The sequence below is a fragment of the Adiantum capillus-veneris genome, chromosome 15 (genome assembly GCF_014529385.1).
Source record: "Adiantum capillus-veneris isolate H3 chromosome 15, ASM1452938v2, whole genome shotgun sequence".
Classification (NCBI taxonomy): domain Eukaryota; kingdom Viridiplantae; phylum Streptophyta; class Polypodiopsida; order Polypodiales; family Pteridaceae; genus Adiantum; species Adiantum capillus-veneris.
This window is the reverse complement of record NC_140945.1, coordinates 35,629,784-35,647,685: the sequence shown is the minus strand read 5'-3', so window position 1 is coordinate 35,647,685 and position 17,902 is coordinate 35,629,784.

The following is a 17,902-nucleotide window of genomic DNA, read 5'->3' as shown; positions in this document are numbered from 1 at the left end:
ATAACCAAGAAAGTAGAATGAACGTTGATAACTTTGATTTTGCACATGAAGGTGCTAATGATGATGGCCCCGTGTTTATCAATTATCTTTTTACTAGGTTGCAACAAGCTATGGGCAGCCTTGCTTTGCAAGCCGAAGTTACTCAACAACTTCATGCTTATGGGATTACCCTTCAACTCCAAGAGGAGGGAGAGCTTAGGAGGCCTCTTGAAGAGACCCCCAAAAGAAAACTCTCCCATACAAGAGAAGGAATCCAAAGAGCAACAGAGTAATGAGAATTTAAGTTCTTCTAAAGATGTGTCTCCACGAAGACAACGGTCTAGACGATCGCCAACTCCTCCCAAGAGGAAAAGATCAACACATAGTCCTTCTCCTCGTCATTCCAAAAGGGAAGAGAGGAAACAAAGGAAGAAAAGGGAAAAAAAAAGGTCACCCTCTTCTCCTTATTCTTCACCTTCCTTCTCTTCCGATGAAAGTTATGGCTATTCTCTTAGAGAATACAAGAGGGGAGGACATCAAATCATACCCTACATGGTGATGAAGGAAATTTGGAATGGCCGCCTCTACACCAAAACAAACTCCATTGCGCCACAAGGGAAATGAGATGAGGGCACCACCTAGTCTTAGAAGCAGGGACTAGAACCACTACGCAAAGAGAGAGAGAGAGAGAGAGAGAGAGAGAGAGAGAGAGAGAGAGAGAGAGAGAGCTATCACTATGACTAAAGCATTAACCTTAGTGTGTATACAAGGAATGGATAACTTCAAGCACTCCCAACACAAATAGCATGTAGATTACTAAACAACAACTCAAGAATTAGCCAAAATCACATCAAGCACTCTCACACACACATAAAAGATCTCTCTTAATTAACATAAGTAAGAGGAGGAGAGCTTACTAGCATAAAACAATTTGCACTCTATAATGTGCAAAGAATGGAGTGAATGAATGAGATTTATGGGCTCATGATGAGTGATACAAAGACTCAACGAGGCTAAGGGAGACTTGAAATTACAAAGGGGGGGGGGGGGGGGGGGGGGGCTCTTTATATAGGCAAGAGAGTGATTAGGAGTGAGGTTAAGATCCAAGTGCAATTTGTACAAATGAAGCTTGATTAGGGACATTCCACCAATGAAGAAGCTCCTTCCAAGTGATTTGTTGACCAATTTGCAACTAATTGGCTCCATCATCACTTGTGTTGTCTTCACTCCTTCCTCCATAGCTTGAGTCCAAGAGCTTCCTTGTTTTAAAATGTAAAGAATCTACATAAATTAATCAAAGCATATCTAGTAATAATAGGAAGGGGTTGAATGGAAACTTATGAATTACAACAAGATCAAGCATGATTTGAGAGGTGATTAGAAGAGGAATTTGTGATGATTTTATGAGCTCGAGAGAGAGGAGGAAGGAGGGGAGGGTGAGGAGACTAATGGATGATTTTTAGAGAAGGACTCAATGTGGAAAAGGAAGGGTGTGTGTGTAAAGGTAGAGGGGGTGGTCTCCACCATAGTTGGAAAAACTGGCGTCTGCCATTTTGGCCATATCTCCTAGACCGTAGATGCAAAAATTATATAAAAAAAAATATGGTCAAAATCTCCAGCTCATCAGCTACAACTTTTATGAAGAAAACTTTTTCTGGATCGGAGTGGACGTATTTTTAAAAAATCCAGCAAAATCATGTGTCTGTTTTCTTCCTTCACCAAGTCTTCCACCTGGGTCCCATCTGTTTGAATCATCATATGGCTCCAAAGCCATGATGATATGAGCCCCTCATGACCCTTGAATCATGGGTGTATGGCTCCACAAACACATCATATCTTTTCTTTTCACATTTATATATTTTCCCTTCCCTTTACCATTAGGTTCTACCTTTCACCTCCTGTGAACTAGTCAAGGAAAAATTCCCATCAAGTCTTTTTTTTTTTTGAATTTTTCCAAGAGGTTGTTCTCACTCTTTCTTTTATTGTAAACCTCTAGAAGCAAGGAAAACCAACAAAATATAGTAAACAAAAAATTTGTGATAGGCTTGGATCATAGCCCCCTCAAACCTGGCAAGAGGTATTTATGCCTCTAGCCTACTTTCTTTGATCTTGGGCTGACCTTATTCTGATGTGATAAGGATTTAGACGCCATCCATTTGTCCTGGTCTTGTGCACTTTACCATCAATGTCTTGAAGTCTGTAAGAGCCATTTTTGAACTTTTTAGTGACCAAGAACGGGCCTTCCCATCGAAAAAGAAACTTTCCATCCTTACGAGTGTCGAAGCGATTGTCATATCGAAGCACCAGAGATCCCTTTTTGATGTCTTTAGACGCTTCTTGAGAGTAGTGGTTGATGGCTTCTTCACGATCCAATTGCAGCCTCTCTAGATCCATGATCCTTTGATGTACTTTCTCCTTTTGAGAGCCTACCTGGCTACCCAATATTCGAAGAATTGTTAACTTCACTTCTATGGGCAAAAGCGCCTCCTTTCCATAAACCAAATGAAAGGGTGTGTACCCTAATGCGGTTTTGAAGGAGGTTCTATAGGCCCATAGAGCTCCATTCAGGTGTTTGTCCCAATCTTGGCACCTGGCATGTACCTGTTTGGTGAGAATTTTGCAAATGATTCCATTTACCTTTTCCACCAAGCCATTGCACTGAGGGTAGTAAGGAGTAGAGTGTTGATGCTGAATATTTAGCTTCTGCATGAGTTCTCCTACCAAGTCTACTCTAAAACCTGGTCCTCTATCAGATAATATTTCAAGACGGGTGCCAAACCGGCAACAGATGTGGTCAAAGATGAACTGACTCACATCCTTAGCAGTAATTCTATTGGTTGGCATAGCCTCAGCCCATCTAGTCATGTAGTCTACTCCCATAATGATGTACTCTTTACTTGACTGAGTGCGTGGTAGGGGCCCTATGGCATCAATTCCCCACTTCTCAAAGGGCCCAAATACCTTTATTGGGTTCTGAGGTTCAGCTATGAGCCGTCGTGGTCTGGCTTTCTGACATTCATTACATGTTTGACACTAGTATTTGACATCACGATGAAGACTTGGCCAAGTAAACCCAGCTTGTAGAACCTTTCTACTAGTGATGTCGTGTGCAAAGTGTCCTCCGCACACATCATCGTCACAAGATTTTAAAATCTCTTCAATTTCACTCTTCAAAGGCACTCTCCTAAGCACACCATCCTTACCAAGACAATACAAATTATCATTTACTATGAGATACCGGGTAGCCTTCCTAGCTAACCATCGCCTTTCCCTTGCATTCATGTGTTTAGGAGCCTCTCCTTGCTCCAGAAGGTGCATAATATCTTCTAAGTCCTCCTTGCCTTGCTGAAGTGGAAGTTGGATGGACACTTCTCCCACTATTGACTCATTTAACTTCGATGATGCTAGGTGGTCTGCATCCTTGTTCTGGTCTCTTGGCACATGATGTACTTGTGCCTCCCTAAATCTCCTCATAAGAGCTTTGGCTTCTCTCATTTTAGTAGAGAGACTGGCATTTTCGCAAGCCCATGTACCTTGCATTTGCCTTACCAAAAGCATGGAGTTACCAAAAGCATTTAATCTCTCAATTGAATTATACAGGCACCAACAAAGGCCATGAATTAGAGCTTGATATTCTACTTCATTGTTGGAGTGGACATCTTCTAGAGTGATCCCTTCACCATGGATCCTCTCTCCCAATGGAGATAAGACCACAATGCCTGCAGCTGCCTTATCCTTGGTTCTCTTGTATGCTCCATCAAAGTAGAGGCTATAAGCATTGACCAGAGCCTCTAGAGCTGGAGGTGGTGGAAGTTCCTTTCTCTTCAAATGGAAAACTTTTTCATAGCACTTGTTTGTTAAAATGTCGGCTAAGCATGCTCGAGTTGTTCTTTCAACCTGTATTGTATAATCAAACTCTTGAAGTGGCACCACCCACTTTGCTATTTTGTCAGAGATTTCCATATGTTGTAGTGCATAGGGAAACATATCCTCCACAGTGATAATTACAAACCTCTTTGGCAGCAAGTATGGCCGAAATTTGGTTACCGCAAACATGAGGGCTAACACTAGCTGTTCCATCAGGGTGTAGGCCTTCTCTGTGTTTTCCATGAGGTGGCTAGCAAAATACACAGGCCTCATAAAGGATATTTTTGGATCTTTTTGTAGGAGGGCAGCACCAATGGCCTCTTCTCCCACACTAGGGTTTACAAAGAATGTTTCTTCCCAACAAGGTTGGAGGATTACAGGAAGTGACCCTAACATTTTTTTTATCTCTCTAAAATGCCCATCACTTTCTTCACTCCAAACAAGCGTCTCTTCACGGGTCAGTTGTTGTAGAGGAAATATCACTTGGGAGAGTAAGTGTATGAATCTACTCAAATATCTTAGCTTTTGCAAGAAAGACATTAATTGTTTGATGGAAGTTGGGGAACGTAGATTTAGCAACGTTTCTATCTTTTGAGGATCTCCCTCGATTCCATCAATGGACACTACATGACCCAATAGTGTAACCTTGCTTTCCCCAATGTGACATTTTTCCTTGTTTAGTTGTCCACCCAGCTTAGCTAAATGAGTAAATCCTTCATCAATCTTGCCGAGATGCATACTTTTGGAGCTGTAAATACAAAATTCATCTATGAAAACCCTTATGGACTTACCAAAGTAAGGTTGGAAGACCATATTCATGAATTGTTGAAAGGTGGCTGGAGCGTTGGTGAGACCAAAAGGCATGACTCGAAATGCAAAACAACCCCATGGTGTGATGAAAGTAGTCTTTTTCTGGTCCTCCCCTGCAATGCGTATTTGAAAGTAGCCGGAGTAGCCATCACACACTGTGTATCGCTCATGGCCTGCTACTTCATTTAGAATCTCATCTTGAAATGGGAGAGGGAAGTGGTCCCTTTTTGTTGCAGCATTTAGTGGCTTGTAATCCACGTACACTCGCCATTTACCATTCTTCTTTGGCCTCACCACTACTGGGGAGACCCATTCTGAATCTTCTACTGGGTATATGAATCCTACTTCTAAGAGTCTCTTCACCTTGGACAATAGTGCATTTTGTTGCACAACTCCTAATCTTCTTAGTTTTTGTACTACTGGCTTGCTCCCTTCTTTTAGATGGATATGATGCTTCACTGCAGTGACACCTGTAATGTGAGTGTAATCAGAAATAAACAATGATGCATGCTTCTTGAGAACATTTACACAACCCTCCCTTTATTCTTCCTTTATATCCTTGGATAACATCTTCTCTAGGCTGGCATCCCACACATTCTCCATTTGGATCCTTGGGTTGTCTTCTGATGAGGTAGTTTCCTTTAGGGTGACGCCCATGACTTCTAGAGTGCTATCACTCTCTTCACTTGAACTCTCTTCCTCGTCCATGGATGAGGAGCATCCACTTGAGCTCCACTCATCAGCTGACGTCTCTAGTTCAAGGTTCTCTTGTGGCCCATTCTTCAAGTTATAAACCACCTTCCGACTATGGCCACCCACACGAGGCCTCAAATCCAAGTCTCCTGTTGCCTTCTTGCACCCTGCACAAGATTTACTCTCAAACCCTCTAGCTGGTTTGTGAGATTGTTTATTTGTTGGAGCATATCTTCTTGTTGACCTCTATTGAGGCCTGGTGCATTATGCACATTTGGAGGTACGTGAGAAGCTTCCATAGTTGTGATATTGCCTCCCAAAGCTAGCTGGCCAGCTTGGGCTTGATAGAGAATCTTTCGATTCTTTTCCCTAGCAATTCTTAAGGCATCTTCAAAAGTATTTGAAAATTTGCTCTTTACCTTCTCCCTTAGCAAGGGGTACAAACCTGAGATAAATCGATCCTTTTGGAGGCAATTGGGAGCTCGCTCACCAGGGTTTAGTGAGTCTGACCATTGCCCCCAAAGTTTCAGAAAACCTTCCTCATAGGTTGCATAGCCATGAGGGTCAACTTGATGAAGGGCCAGAAGCCGTTGCAATAGTTCTTCTGCCAAATTGTCTTGTTGAAATCTTCGTAGGAAAGCCGCCTTCAATCCCTCCCATTCAGCTCTTTGGGTTGGATCTAGAGCCTGGAACCATACCCTAGCTTCTTCTTTGAGCACCAAAGGAAAAGCTCTCAATTTCAATGCTTCATCATCCCTCCCAGAGACAAGGAAAGCCATCTCCAAGTTATCCAAAAAATCCCCAGCATTTTCCCCACTACGCCCAAAAAAATTAGGGAAAGCCATGATAAAATGGGTTGCCTTCCTCTCAATACAGCACAAAGATGAAAACGTCTAGGCCCAAATCATATCTAATTAAGGGTAGAATAAATGGATTGATAGATGCATTAATCTCAGCTAGACGACGAGGGCCTAGTAAGTTCCCTATGATGTTTTGGAACCTAAGCTTTGTGCTAGCTATTATATGCACCGTTTGTCTAGCAAGAGGTTGGAAAGGTCCATATAAATCCCTATGATTCATAGAGTATGCTTAAAGCAAGATGAAGATGTGAACATCAAAAGATACAATATACTCCAAAATAGGAAATATTATAGGGTCAGGGGACAACAATATCTCTCTCAACCTCTCAGCTCCAAAATAGAAGACCAATCTTTGTGAGAAAAAAAATCTTTCTATCAATGCGTATATTCACCCTAATATTCTAAATTGATTGAAAGTTGTAGAAAATGGGATTATTCATTGGTGCATTAAATACAAACTTCCATGAGGCACTTCATTGAAGTTCAGCTCTCTTGGATCCCACCATTTCAGAGATGCGAAGAATTTGCTCACCAGTGATTAGCCTAGCTTTCGTGTGACCATCTTTAGCTTTGTAGAGTTCATAGGGTTCAATGGCTACCTTCTCAACCACCTTGAGCCTTCTTGCTAGTAGTAGTTGGAGTGCATCACCATATGTAGCCTCTTGCCAATACCGCACCCCATTGATGTGTAGCTCCCCCTCCAAAAACTTGTTAATACCTGAGTTTGAGAGTGCTTTCACCACCTGAAGTCGAGGCTTCAAAGGGAGTGTCTTCACACTAGCCACGAAGCACTCAACACAATGCTTTGACCTAGGGACTTGATGACTACAAGATTTTCCTTGAAGCAAAGAAGGGTGTATGTAGTTAACTCTCTTTACCCGCATACGTGCCGTTTGTCGATAAAGACGCTTCTTTTCTCGAGCTTCTTGGGGAGACCATAGTGGAAGTCTCGGAGAATTTGATGGACCTTCCTTCATAGGATTGACAGAGCGCTGCTTGAGAACTCCTCCGTGGGGGCACCAATTTATGACGAAGGAAATTTGGAATGGCGGCCTCTACACCAAAACAAACTCCATTGCGCCACAAGGGAAATGAGATGAGGGCACCACCTAGTCTTGGAAGCGTGGACTAGGACCGCTACGCAAAGAGAGAGAGAGAGAGAGAGAGAGAGAGAGAGAGAGAGAGAGAGAGAGAGAGAGAGAGAGAGCTATCACTATGAATGAAGCATTAACCTTAGTATGTATACAAGGAATGGATAACTTCAAGCACTCCCAACACAAATAGCATGTAGATTACTAAACAACAACTCAAGAATTAGCCAAAATCACATCAAGCACTCTCACACACACATAAAAGATCTCTCTTAATTAACATAAGTAAGAAGAGGGGAGGTTATTAGCATAAAACAATTTGCACTCTATAATGTGCAAAGAATGGAGTGAATGAATGAGCTTTATGGGCTCATGATGAGTGATACAAAGACTCAATGAGGCTGAGGAAGACTTGAAATTACAAAGGGGGAGGGCTCTTTATATAAGAAAGAGAGTGATTAGGAGTGAGGTTAAGACCCAAGTGCAATTTGTACAAATGAAGCTTGATTAGGGACATTCCACCAATGAAGAAGCTCCTTCCAAGTGATTTGTTGACCAATTTGCAACTAATTGGCTCCATCATCACTTGTGTTGTCTTCACTCCTTCCTCCATATCTTGATTCCAAGAGCTTCCTAATTTTAAAATGTAAAGAATCTACATAAAATCAATGCATATCTAGTAATAATAAGAAGGGGTTGAATGACAACTTATGAATTACAGCAAGATTAAGCATGATTTAAGAGGTGATTAGAAGAGGAATTTTTGATGATTTTATGAGCTTGAGAGAGAGGAGGAAGGAGGGGAGGTGAGGAGACTAATGGCTGATTTTTAGAGAAGGACTCAATGTGGAAAAGGAAGGGTGTGTGTGTAAAGGTAGAGGGGGTGGTCTCCACCACAGTTGGAAAAACTGTCGTCCGCCATTTTGGCCATATCTCCTAAACCGTAGATGCAAAAATTATATTAAAAAAAAAAGGTCAAAATCTCCAGCTCATCAGCTACAACTTTGATGAAGAAAACTTTTCTTGGATCGGAGTGGACGTATTTTTAAAAAATCCAGCAAAATCATGTGTCTGTTTTCTTCCTTCACCAAGTCTTCCACCTAGGTCCCATCTGTTTGAATCATCATATGGCTCCAAAGCCATGATGATATGAGCCCCTTATGACCCTTGAATCATGGGTGTATGGCTCCACAAACACATCATATCTTTTCTTTTCACATTTACATATTTTCCCTTTCCTTTACCATTAGGTTCTACCTTTCACCTCCTGTGAACTAGTCAAGGAAAAATTCCCATCAAGTCTTTTTTTTTTTGAATTTTTTCAAGAGGTTGTTCTCAATCTTTCTTTTATTGTAAAGCTCTAGAAGCAAGGAAAACCAACAAAATATAGTAAAGAAAAAATTTGTGATAGGCTTGGATCAATGGCAAAGGTCATAAAAACTCAAGAAGTTCAAAGAGGGAGGACATAGTATCTCTTTTCTCACCTATGATGGCACCTTTGGTGCCACCAACAAAGTATTGGCCTTCATCCAACAATGTGATGCGGCCTTTGGAGACGAGGGCTTCACGGAGTCCTCCAAGCTATGCCATGTAGCTATGCACTTCCGGAAATCGGATCACCAATGGTGGGCTAGCCTTTGTGGCAATGGTGAAGCCCCAAAGACATGGAAAACTCTATGAGTTTCCATCATGAAGCAATTCCTTGTCAGCGATGCAAAGGACAAAGTGCTTACCAAATGGCGCAATTTGAAGCTTCTCTCTCATGAGTCTATCCACAAGTATGTAGACAAGTTTTGGGATATACATCTCAAGGCTACTGACTTCCAAAATATAGACTTTTCTTGAGAAAAAGCAACAGTTTTGTGTAGGATTACCTGAAGAGATGGCCAAGTATGTCAACTCTCAATGGCCTAGTTCTATCACCGAAGTAATCCACCACACCATGGTTGCTTCATGCGTCAACTTCCAAAAAGGGGCTAGACGGAATGTCAAGCCTATGGAAAATAAAGACAAAGGTGATGCCAAGGAGAAAACCAATGCCCAAAATTCTTTCCAAGGAAATTCCAACAACAACAACAATAACAATCGGTCCAAGGAGAAGGGATTTTAAAAAGGTAAAAATAAACTCTCTCCTAAAGAGCTTGAAGCTTTTTGCAAGTACCATAAGTATTTTAAGTGTGGGGAGCAAAGACATGAGTATCATGCTTGCCCCAAGAAAAATGCTTGCAATGAGACTCCTAGAGCTTCCACCATCAAAGCTCCAAAAGAGGATGCTCATTGCAAAGGTGCACCTCTCTCCTATGCTTGGGGAAAGGTAAGGTAGCATGATGCCTTCATCTTGTTTGACCCTAGCTCTACTCACAACCTCGTATCAACAGAGTTGGCCACCAAGTTGGGCATTCAAGCTTTCGAGATGGGAGATGTTGTAACGGCCGACGCTACTTTCGAGGGACAGTGAGCCTCCATTACTCCCTTGATTGGGAATTTGAGGCTCCATGTCCAAATATATGTCAAGAAAGAAGACCGTTTCATCTCTCCTCTCCAACATGAGGATGCTATCCTAGGGGCACCATGGTTCAACCGCATGGCTGCCAACATGAAGTTCCCTGAAAGGAGAATCTACTTAACCTACAAGGGAAAGAACATGTATATAGATGCTAGTGACTTTGATTTCACTATATCACTTGTAAATCCTCTTGCTTTTGATATATTAATGAAGAGCGTACCTGATTTTTGTCAAAGAGTCTCTAAAAGATCCTAATGTTTCATCAAATGTAAATGGTAGGAATCAAGAAGAGTTAGAGTTGTCTAATTTTCTAAAAATTCTCTCAAATAGCAAGACCATTACATGACTTAACAAAGAATAACATTAAGTATTTATGGATTGCTAAGGAGAAAAATTCTTTTGACAAGCTCAAAGAGAAGCTTACCTCCCAACCAATCCTCATGCTTCTGGATCTCTCAAAGCCATTTGAGGTCCAATGTGATGCTTGTGGTGATTGCCTTGGAGCAATCTTGCTTCAAGAAGGGCATGCCATAGCATATGAGAGGCGAAGGCTCAATACAGATGAACGAGTCTTGGGCATTTATAAATTACGAGAAAGAGCTTTTAGCTGTTCTACATGCCCTAGACACATGGACACACTATTTATTGGGGACTCCATTTATTCTAAGATCCGACCACCAAAGTCTCAAGTACTTCATGACGCAAACCAAGCTTTCCAACAAACAAATGAGGTGGGAAAATTTTCCTTTGCAATTTAAATTTCATATTGCTCACATTGCGGATAAGCACAATCAAGTGGCCGATGCACTTTCACGGCGACCAAAAGTTAATGCGATGTCTATAGCTACTCACAATGATCTATCTTCTATGATAGATGAGTATGCTACTGACCCTGACTATAGAGACATAATGTCAGCCCTTGCTTTGGGTAAGAAAGAGGAACCATTCACCTTACATGATGGTTATCTTCTCCACAGAAATAGGCTATGTGTTACACCCTCCCTTCGTGAGAAAGTCATGTATGAATCCCATGCTCCTCCCTATGCGGGGCATAGAGGCATTCAACCTACTCTTTGAGGAGTAGATAAGTATTTCTATTGGCCTACCACAAAAGTGGACATACAAGAGTATGTTTCAAAATGTGTAGTATGCCAAAAGACCAAGTATGATAGAGGGAAGCAACCTGGATTACTCCAGCCATTTATTACCATATACATGTGGTAGTGATGTGTGTGAGCACACTAGGACCGTCGGGGCATTTTTTCCCTCTTTAGGAGGTTTTTTCCCTCATGCATTGTATATATGCCCATCACTCTAGGGCTATCTATCTTTCCATTTATTACCATATACATGTGGTAGTGATGTGTGTGAGCACACTAGGACCGTCAGAGCATTTTTTCCCTCTTTAGGAGGTTTTTTCCCTCATGCATTGTATATATGCCCATCACTCTAGGGCTATCTATCTTTCCATTGCACACTTAGTAAAACACTCTCAACTGTGTGCCTTGAGTTTCCTTCATCTTCTCCAAGCTATGTGCATTTCTTTGCAACCCTAATTCCAACAATTGGTATAAGAGCAGGTGCCATCCTCCTGGGCTTAGTCGCCAGCAGCTCCAGCACACGCCTGCTCAGTTTCTCCCATTTATGTGAGATTTGGCAAGCTTTCGCAGGTCGACAAAAATTTTGGGTGCTCGTAGAGCTTAGTCTGCTCAGATTTTTGATTCGGGCTCATTTCGGCCTCAGTTTCCACTACAACCAAGTTTGCACATGCAGTTTTGTCATTTTGTGCAGAATGTTTGTGAGTGCCAAATACCGCATAACAGGTCCCATACAGTCTACTACGGGTTTTGCTATATAGCATGTACTGGTCTCACTCAGTTTCTCCTCATTTTGGGTTGTTTTCACATCAGTTGTAGGCATTTTCCATGGCTGACAACAACACAGATGTTTTCAACATGTTTGTTGCTAATGAGAACAGATTGGATGGGGACAATTACCCTATGTGGACTTACATGATGCAACATGTTCTTGTGTCAAAGGGTGTCTGGAATATTGTGCAGGGCATTGATGTATGTGCTGATTCTCAGGATGTAGACGATGTTGCAGGTCTTGTTGCAAGGATTGCTGCTATTAGAGTTGTTTTGCCTATGCTAGAGCAAGCTCGTTGGGATGTAAAGGATGCGCCAGCTCATGCATTGATTGCATTTCTGTATGTGCACCATTACTCCTCACATTAGTTTGATGAAATCTGCAAAACAGGCTTTGGATATTCTAGCAAGTCTTCTGCAAGCCGCAATGAGGCTAAAATTGCTTTATTGTGCATAAAGAGTTGGAATCGAAGATTATGCATGATGAAGATGTTATGGAGACTTCTCTTGCTGGTGTGAAGGATATCAATGAGAAACTTATTTCTGCAGGTGAAGTCATTTCATACAGTTCCCTTGTGCAGATTGTTCTTGATGACTTACCAGATTCTTACCACACTTTTGCTAGTACTTGGAGACTTATGAGACCCAAGGAAATTGTGAAGTTGTCAGGTTTGATGCATTATGCACATTGTTGTTGCACAAGTCACTTTCCAGAAAAAACAGGACTAGGCAGCGTGCAATTGAGCAGGCTTTTATTGCTTCTCAAAAAAATGGTGGTAACAGCAATGCAGCCACTTCTTATGGTTCTGCAGTGATGAGTGGCAAAAGTTCTATTCCTAATGCTTTTGCTGGCAGAAATTCATCTAGAAATTCTTGTGATAAGGGCAAAAAGAAGATGTGTTGCCATTATTGTAAAGATAATGATCACTTGATCAAGCAGTGTCCTAAGTTGAAGTCCAAAGAGGCTAAGAAGAAAGAGGGTGGTTCCACTGCAAATGCTAGTTCCACTACAAATGCAGCCATTGTTGAGTCTTCTATGAAAGGAGATCGTGATGCTGAAGTTGATATAGAATGGGTTTTAGTGCAGAGTGCACTTACAATCCTGTTGTCCATGATGCACGCATGTTAGTTTCTACAGATTCACATCTATGGTATTTTGACAGTGGTGCTACAAAGCACAATACCTCACATCATGAATTTTTCACCTCTCTTGAGTCTGTCCCTCATGGGAATTCAGTCACTTGTGCCAACAATGCCTCTTATCTGGTTCAGGGAGTTGGAAAGATTGTGCTTACTGCTGCAAATGGTAGTTCGTTCACACTTGTTGATGCACTTTATGTACTTGGGATCAAGAAAAATCTTTTGTCTGTATTCGTACTTGCTAGACTTGGACTTATAGTCAAATTTGTGGATGGCAGATGTATAGTTCATGATCTCAGTTTTGGTGATGAAATCGTTGCATCTGGCCTTTTGTGTTGTGGGTTGTATAAGCTCACTTTGTATGACAAGTGTGGACAAAATTTTAAACATTTAGTTGCAAATTCAAGGGCCGTTTCAGATGCAAAATTGTGGCATGCACGTTTTGGGCATCTGAATTTTGCCAGTTTGCTGCGTTTGCAGAAATATGATATGGTTGCTTCTTTGCCGCCTCTTGAAGCACCTATCAAACATGTTTGTGAAGGCTGTATTTTGGGTAAAATGTTGTGTTCTAAGTTTCCAAAGGATTGTTCAGTTAGGGCCAGATGCAGGTTGCAGCTTGTGCATAGTGATGTTTGTGTGTTCATGCAAACTCCGTCCTTGGGTAATTAACTGTACTTCGTGACTTCCATTGAGGATTACTCTAGGCATGCATGGGTAATTGTGCTTAAAGCAAGTCCAAAGTTTTTATGTGCTTCACACAATTTCTAGCTATGGTTGAAAATGTATCGAAATGTACTATGGGCACCCTCCATTCCGATCGAGGGGGGAGGTATATGTCTCATGAATTTAATGCATTCCTTGCTAGTCGTGGGATAAAACACCAATGTACAGTGCCTTATACACCTCAGCAAAATGGTGTTGCTGAGAGGAGAAACAGGTCACGTACGAAAATGGCACGATGTATGGTCAAAAGTCAAGCTTTGCCGCATTCTTTTTGGCTTGAGGCCATCATGTGTGCCACTTATGTACTTAATAGGTCTCCTACGAAAGCTTTGCAGTCTATTACTCCATATGAAGCATGGCATGATAGAAAGCCTTCTATTGAGCACATGCATGTTTTTGGCTGTTTGGCATATGCTTTAGTGCCACAAGGATGATAATGCTGTTGTCAGTACAAGGGTAGGACCAGTCCGGGCCAAGGACCAGAACGGACATGAAGTCAAGGGGGTCCCTATATTTAGAAGGCCGAGGGCCTATATAGGGCATGGCTGGGTGGTGATGAGCATGTTCAGCTCCCCTGTCCTTTCATTGGTATCATAGCTTAGGGGAGGAAAGCAGCTATGGAGGAGGATTGCGGAGATGGTGCTCTCACATGGCGAGGCATGTCTTGGTTTGATTCCTCTCATTCTCGCTTTCTTTCTCGATCTTTTTTTGCAAGGCATCCCTGTCGATCTCTCTCGCAGCCATGGCGTTTGTGCATGCAATTGCATGGCTCTCCTCCGATGAGGCAGGCATGGAAGCGGAAGACGCAGCACCGTGTGCTGCTGTCCCAAGTAGGGGAGGTAAAATAAAATCCCGCAGGACCGTGGGCATCAACCCTAAGCGGGGGGAAGGCGTGAGTTTCGGCGCGCTGGTGGACTCAGAAGGAGCGTGCAAGGAAGCTGTGAAAAAGCCGTCACAGGGCCGGGTCGAGTCTTGCAACAACGACTCTCTCTCTCTCTTTTCTCCTCTCGGTGGCTCTGCTTGTAGCGCCATCGCTCACAGCAGCAAGCAAACAGTAAGTGAAATTTTATTTTATTTTTAATTTAATGAAAAAACAAAAACAGCTTTTCGCATACTAGCGGCCCGCCCCACTAAAAACCGGCAGCCGTGGCGTTTGTACATGTATCGTGAGATTTGCCTCGAAGGGAGGCAAAGGCGGATTTTCCAAGGTATGCATGTCGTGTCATGCATGCTCATGCTCGAGCCTCGGCAAAGGGGCCATGGCAATAGCGAGGAAGCAAAGTGCTCCCGCATCTCATCAAAAAGAGATTTCCAAGGGTGCTTTTATTCCAAAATCAACGGCGATTGCACCTCGACCAAGGAATATGCTCGTGGCAAAAAGTTTTCGAGTGCAAAAGCAATGCCAACAAGGATTGATGAAGACAAGATGTTTAGCATGCTCGACTAAGAGAAGGAGCCTTCCAGTACTGTGCTGCCTTCATAGATTTTTGACATGATTCCAGGTAAATCTGTCTACATTTTGGCATTACTTTTTGACTGTGTTATGCAATCAATTATTTGTTCATTAAGGTTCGTTGACATGTAACAAGCACGGCTCGATTGTCTCTTCCAATCACGGCTTGTATTGCCTCTTCAAGTGATTAGTGGTAGTTGAGGTACCTCCACACCCAGTAAGGTATGCACCTAGTAGGGTGTTCTTGACATTCATGGTTGAAATCACCTCAATGCTGAGCTTGCAAAATCGACTCAAGCATGGCTTGGGTACCTGCCACACTGATCTACTGCACGGATCATCAACAGTTCATTTTTCTACTAATGGACTTTCAAGGAGATTGGCACACCATGTGGCTCGATTTGATGAAGGGTACATAGGGCTCGGCATGGCCAACTTCTTGTCACCGCTTTCAAAAATCGGCAAAGACGCTAGCCACACAACACTAGCCAATCTCCATCAACAAGGTCAACTGAAGTTTACCATGATATCTATACGTCGACAGCAGCATATGTTGGCTAACTAACCTTCCTTATGTGAAGCAAGGCTTCCATTTTTGCATTTTGCATTGAGCCTTCCCACTTTGGGCATATGCTATGAGCATAGACACTTGGGAAGGATTTTTGCAAGTTGTCTCATTACGTACAAGACAGACGTATATGATACAAAGGGGTGTATGTGTATATACCATAACTCTCTTGCAACAATCTCTCGCAAAGCAGATATGGCTAAGAGCTGGTTCGGAATGAGTTTTTTCCTTCCAAATCTCTGGACCACTGGTTACTGCAACGACCAAGTTAGCCCATTTTAAGTTCTTCTTATTTTTTCATGTTTACTTGGAAATTACTGTTTTTGTGCAAACCAAAGTGCTTTGCCACTTTAATACGAAGCAAGGCTTCTCCCTTGTGCCAAGATACTGCTCAATGACTTGGCATCATGGGCAGTGGCACACAAGTTTGGGGAACTGCCAAAATATGGCATATCACTCCCTACCAGTACAATTGTGCAAGGAACTTATGGTTTTGGCTCTCACTTTTGAGGCCATCACTTTTGCCAAGGGCTTTTGTTTCTGCATGCACGGCATGATAGCTAGGTAGATTCAATTTTACCACCTTATGCAATAAGCTTCCTCTATAACACTAGACACTTTGACATGGACAAGATATGTTATGGATTGTTTGACATGATTTTTGGTTGTTGTCCACGCACAACACCACTAAAAAGAACTTAACACTTGGAATTGATTCACTGGCAAAGTGCCCTATCCAAGTCATCCTCGATAAATCACGACCCCATACACGGTAGATGGTCAAGATTTGATTTGTGTTTTTCTGTTACCTCGCTCGATGAGAGCGTCATACCAAAAAATTGGGGAATGCTTATACGATAAGCTGCAAGTCAGGCATAAGATGCGTCAGAACACATAGCTTGGGCACACACTTTGAAAACTTAAGCAAAGTTCCTCAGGCCAGCATGCTCTTTTGTTCGTTCTTCATCTCTTTCTCTCAGGAACAAAATGAAAATTTTCTACGAAGTTTGGTTTCATGTTTCACTACTAAGCCAAGATGCTCTAAAACTCTCACCTAGAAATTAGGCAAGGTGCCATCCATATCAATCTTCATACGATTGAACACTAATTTCCATGATGGCTAGGAACCACGCACGGTGTCTCAGAGCCATTGTTAAACCTAGGATAAGATCCACTTGTTGGTATTCCTTGGACGATTGTTCTCAAGATCGAACAGCACTACCCAGTGGAGTACACATTGATGTTAATTGACAAGCAAGTGTCTTGTCATTACGAATGTCATTACGGATGTTTAGGGTGTCATTTTTGCACTACATGTTTTTAGAGCGATGCTCCAGTGAGTTTTTGATAATCTTACACTCACACCAGCTGCTCTCTATCACGGAGTATAGACGCAGCAATCAGTTGTGACAACATGGCTGTCCATAAGAGCTTGGAAGTTCACTTGTGTGGATCTCCCGCTCTCTCTATAGCACTACAGAGCGTCTATGGACATACTGTTTTGGGGTAAGACTCGGCGGGTGATTACTACATCACCCCATAAGCATTAAGGATCACAGTTTGATATGCATTGAGGATCACCATTGATCTCTCCCAGTTATACTTTCAAGGAAAGAATTCCGCAATCTACCATGCGGTAGCAGACGAACACACTTTTCAAGTTGATTCCAATCAATCTGTACATGGTTGACTATGTTGGTTACCGTTATTTGCTAGTTGAGTAGTTTCTACAAAGAGTCTTATCAAGGGGTTTGACTACGTAGATTCTAATCCAAGAGCTTGGATTGCAAAGGCAACACCCAGGCTTCCCAGTGCAATGTTGTTTGTTTTTTCAGGTAGGGGACGTGGTCCTCTCCATTTGAATATGGGTAAGTGAACATTACGTTCAAATCTCCAGGTACGCATCTATTGATTTGGTGTTATTCCATTTTTAGTATGCTTTGCTTGGTTTTTCAAGACGTATAAGTACGCTTGAATGTTACAGACCCATGCCATGGGCGATTCGGCACAAAGTATTTTGGGCCAAGTGTGCAATCTATCTTTCTGCCTTATATTGTTACGAACCTACTTGTAGGGTTCAATTTGGCACATGTTGTCACATGGGATACAACATGGTCTAGGAACTCAAGGATTTCGGTTTAGCTAGTGTGGAGCAATGAATGAGGGTCCCTCTCACTCTTGTCGCAGAGTGTTTAGAGTTACCTCCACACACAAGTACATCTTGTACTTGAAGGATGTTCTTTTTTAGACATCCTTAGTTGAGACATATTCCGCATGTGGCGAATATGAGTCTCTGGGACTGACACTGGCGCCCCCTATTTCAAATATGTGTCAAGACAAAGTC